Source organism: Rhipicephalus microplus, unplaced genomic scaffold, assembly GCF_043290135.1.
Source record: "Rhipicephalus microplus isolate Deutch F79 unplaced genomic scaffold, USDA_Rmic scaffold_116, whole genome shotgun sequence".
In the NCBI taxonomy this organism is placed as follows: domain Eukaryota; kingdom Metazoa; phylum Arthropoda; class Arachnida; order Ixodida; family Ixodidae; genus Rhipicephalus; species Rhipicephalus microplus.
Genome location: NW_027464688.1, coordinates 616,684 through 621,595, shown reverse-complemented (window position 1 = coordinate 621,595; position 4,912 = coordinate 616,684).

Here is a 4,912-nt window from a genome sequence, read left to right as displayed (position 1 = left end):
TTTTTTCTTTGGGCTGATAGCTTGAAGATATGTTCTGATGTTGGTGAGAGTGGAGCACGACTGTCTCCATGGCGCAATTGGCGAGCGCGATCGGCTGTTAACCGAAAGGTTGGAGGTTAGAGCCCACCCGGTGGTAGTGCGGCGCTTTTTTTTCTTTGGGCTGATAGCTTTGAAGATATGTTCTTATGGTGGTGAGAGTGGAGCACGACTGTCTCCGTGGCGCAATTGGCTAGAGTGATCGGCTGTTAACCGAGAGGTTGGAGGTTTGAGCCCACCCGGGGACGGTGTGTCGCTTTTTTTTCTTTTCGCTGACAGCTTTGAAAATATGTTCTGATGGTGGTGAGAGTGGAGCACGACTGTCTCCGTGGCGCAATTGGCTAGCGCGATCTGCTGTTGACCGAAAGGTTGCAGGTTCGAGCCCACCCGGTTGTGGTGGGGTGCTTCTTTTTCTTTGGGCTGATAGCTGTGAAGAAATGTTCGGACGGTGGTGAGAGTGGAGCACGACTGTCTCCGTGGCGCAGTTGGTTAGCGCGATTTGCAGTTAACCAAAAAGTTGGAGGTTCGAGCCCACCCGGTGGTGGTGCGGCACTTTTTTTTCTTTGGGCTGATAGCTTTGAAGATATTTTCTGATGGTATTGAGAGTATAGCAGGACTGTCTCCGTGGCGCAATTCGCTAGCGCGATCGGCTGTTAAGCGAAAGGTTGGAGGTTCGAGCCCTTCCGGGAGTGGTGTGTTGCTTTTTTTTGCACTGATAACTTTGGAGACATGTTCTCACGGTGGTGAGATCTGAGCACGGCTGTCTCCGTGGCGCAATTGGCTAGCCCGTTCGGCTGTTAACCGAAGAATTGGAGGTTTGAGCCCTCCCAGGAGTGGTGTGTTGCTTTTTTCTTTGCGCTGATAGCTTTGAAAACATGTTCGAATGGTGGTGAGAGTGGAGCACGACTCTCTTCGTGGAGTAATTGGCTAGCGCAATCGGCTGTTAACCAAAAGGTTGGAGGTTCGAGCCCACTCGGTGGTGGTGTGGGCTTATTTTTCTATGGGCTGATAGCTTCGAAGATATGTTCTGATGGTGGTGAGAGTGAAGCAGGACTGTCTCTGTGGCGCAATTGGCTAGCGCGATCGACTGTTAACCAAAAGGTTTGAGGTTCGAGCCCACCCGGTGGTGGTGCGGCGCTTTTTTTTTGGGCTGATAGCTTTGAAGATATGTTCTGATGGTGGTGAGAGTAGAGCAGGACTGTCTCCGTGGCGCAATAGGCTAGCGCGATCGGCTGTTAACCGAAAGCTTGGGGTTTGGAGCCCACCCGGTAGTATCGCGGCGCTTTTTTTTTCTTTGAGCTGATAGCTTTGAGGATATGTTCTGATGGTGGTGTTAGTGGAGCAGGACTGTCTCCGTGGCGCAATTGGCTAGCGCGATCGGCTGTTAACCGAAAGGTTGGAGTTTCGAGCCAACCCGGGGACGGTTATTCGCTTTTTTTTCTTTGCGCTGATAGCTTTGAAGATATGCTCTGATGGTGGTGAGAGTGGAGCACGACTGTCTCCGTGGCGCAATTGGCTTGCGCGATCGGCTGTTAACAGAAAGGATGGAGGTTCGAGCCCACCCGGGGGTGGTGCGCCGCTTTTTTTTCTTTGGGCTGATAGCGTTGAAGATATGTTCTGATGTTAGTGGGAGTGGAGTACGACTGTCTCCATGGCGCAAATGGCGAGCGTGATCGGCTGTTAACCGAAAGGTTGGAGGTTCGAGCCCACCCGGTGGTAGTGCGGCGCTTATTTTTCTTTGGGCTGATAGCTTGAAGATATGTTCTGATGTTGGTGAGAGTGGAGCACGACTGTCTCCGTTGCGCAATTGGCTAGCGTGATCGACTGTTAACCGAAAGCTTGGAGTTTCGAGCCCACTGGGGACGGTGTGTCGCTTTTTTTTGCGCTGATAGCTTTGAAGATATGTTCTGATGGTGGTGAAAGTGGAGCCTCACTGTCTTCGTGGCGCAATTGGCTAGCGCGATCGGCTGTTAACTGAAATTTTGGAGTTTCGAGCCCACCCGGGGACGGTGTGTCGCTTTTTTTTCTTTGCGCTGATTGCTTTGAAGATTTGTTCTAGTGGTGGTGAGAGTGGAGCACGACTGTCTCCGTGACGCAATTGGCTATCGCGATCGGCTGTTTACAGAAAGGATGGAGGTTCGAGCCCGGCCGGGGGTGGTGCGGCGCTTTTTTTTCTTTGGGCTGATAGCTTGAAGATATGTTCTGATGTTGGTGAGAGTGGAGCACGACTGTCTCCATGGCGCTATTGGCGAGCGCGATCGGCTGTTAACCGAAAGGTTGGAGGTTAGAGCCCACCCGGTGGTAGTGCGGCGCTTTTTATTCTTTGGGCTGATAGCTTTGAAGATATGTTCTGATGGTGGTGAGAGTGAAGCAGGACTGTCTCCGTGGCGCAATTGGCTAGCGTGATCGGCTGTTAACCGAAAGCTTGGAGTTTCGAGCCCACCCGGGGACGGTGTGTCGCTTTTTTTTTTGCGGTGATAGCTTTGAAGATATGTTCTGATGGTGGTGAAAGTGGAGCACGACTGTCTCCGTGGCGCAATTGGCTAGCGCGATCGGCTTATAGCCGAAAGGTTGGAGGCTCGAGCCCACCTGGGGGTGGTGCGGCGCTTTTTTTCTTTGGGCTGATAGCTTTGAAGATATGTTCTGATGGTGGTGAGAGTATAGCAGGACTGTCTCCGTGACGCAATTGGCTAGCGCGATCGGCTGTTAACCGAGAGGTTGGAGGTTTGAGCCCACCCGGGGACGGTGTGTCGCTTTTTTTTTCTTTTCGCTGACAGCTTTGAAAATATGTTCTGATGGTGGTGAGAGTGGAGCACGACTGTCTCCGTGGCGCAATTGGCTAGCGCGTTCTGCTGTTGACCGAAAGGTTGCAGGTTCGAGCCCACCCGGTGGTGGTGGGGCGCTTCTTTTTCTTTGGGCTGATAGCTTTGAAGATATGTTCTGATGGTATTGAGAGTATAGCAGGACTGTCTCCGTGGCGCAATTTGCTAGCGCGATCGGCTGTTAAGCGAAAGGTTGGAGGTTCGAGCCCTCCCGGGAGTGGTGTGTTGCTTTTTTTTGCGCTGATAACTTTGGAGACATGTTCTCACGGTGGTGAGATCTGAGCACGACTGTCTCCGTGGCACAATTGGCTAGCGCGATCGGCTGTTAACCGAAAGCTTGGAGTTTCGAGCCCACCCGGTAGTATCGCGGCGCTTTTTTTTTCTTTGAGCTGATAGCTTTGAAGATATGTTCTGATGGTGGTGTGAGTGGAGCAGGACTGTCTCCGTGGCGCAATTGGCTAGCGCGATCGGCTGTTAACCGAAAGGTTGGAGTTTCGAGCCCACCCGGGGATGGTGTGTCGCTTTTTTTTTCTTTGCGCTGATAGCTTTGAAGATATGTTCTGATGGTGGTGAGAGTGGAGCACGACTCTCTCCGTGGCGCAATTGGCTAGCGCGATCGGCTGTTAACAGAAAGGATGGAGGTTCGAGCCCACCCGGGGGTGGTGCGCCGCTTTTTTTTCTTTGGGCTGATAGCGTTGAACATATGTTCTGACGTTAGTGAGAGTGGAGCCCGACTGTCTCCACGGCGCAATTGGCGAGCGTGATCGGCTGTTAACCGAAAGGTTGGAGGTTCGAGCCCACCCGGTGGTAGTGCGGCGCTTTTTTTTCTTTGGGCTGATAGCTTTGAAGATATGTTCTGATGGTGGTGAGAGTGGAGCAGGACTGTCTCCGTTGCGCAATTGGCTAGCGTGATCGGCTGTTAACCGAAAGCTTGGAGTTTCGAGCCCACTGGGGACGGTGTGTCGTTTTTTTTGCGCTGAAAGCTTTGAAGTTATGTTGTGATGGTGGTGAAAGTGGAGCCTCACTGTCTCCGTGGCGCAATTGGCTAGCGCGATCGGCTGTTAGACGAAAAGTTGGAGGTTCGAGCCCACCCGGAGTGGTGCAGCGCTTTTTTTCTTTAGACTGATAGCTTTGAAGATATGTTCTGAGGGTGGTGAGAGTATAGCAGGACTGTCTCCGTGGCGCAATTGGCTAGCGCGATCGGCTGTTAACTGAGAGGTTGGAGGTTTGAGCCCACCCGGGGACGGTGTGTCACTTTTTTTCATTTCGCTGATAGCTTTGAAGATATGTCCTGATGGTGGTGAGAGTGGAGCACGACTGTCTCTGTGGCGCAATTGGCTAGCGCGATCTGCTGTTGACTGAAAGGTTGGAGGTTCGAGCCCACCTGGTGGTGGTGCGGCGCTTCTTTTTCTTTGGGCTGATAGCTTTGAAGATATGTTGTGATGGTGGTGAGAGTATAGCAGGACTGCCTCCATGGCGCAATTTGCTAGCGCGATCGGCTGTTAAGCGAAAGGTTGGAGGTTGGAGCCCTCCTGGGAGTGGTGTTTTGCTTTTTTCTTTGCGCTGATAACTTGAGGGACATGTTCTCACGGTGGTGAGAGGGGAGCACGACTGTCTCCGTGGCCCAATTGGCTAGCGCGATCCGCTTTTAACGTAAAGGTTGGAGGTTTGAGCCCACCAGGTGGTGGTGCGGCGCTTTTTTTTTCTTTGGGCTGATAGCTCCGAAGAAATGTTCTGACGGTGGTGAGCGTGGAGCACGACTGTCTCCGTGGCACCATTGACTAGCGCGATCGGCTGTTAACCGAAAGGTTGGAGGTTCGAGCCCTCCCGGGAGTGGTGTGTTGCTTTTTTTTCTTTAGGCTGATAGCTTTAAAGATATGTTCTGATGGTGGCTAGAGTGGAACAGGACTGTCTCCGTGGCGCAATTGGCTAGCGCGTTCGGCCGTTAACCGAAAGGTTGGAGGTTCGAGCACACCCGGTGGTGGTGCTGGCTTTTTTCTATGGGCTGATAGCTTTGAAGATATGTTCTGATGGTGGTGAGAGTGAAGCAGGAC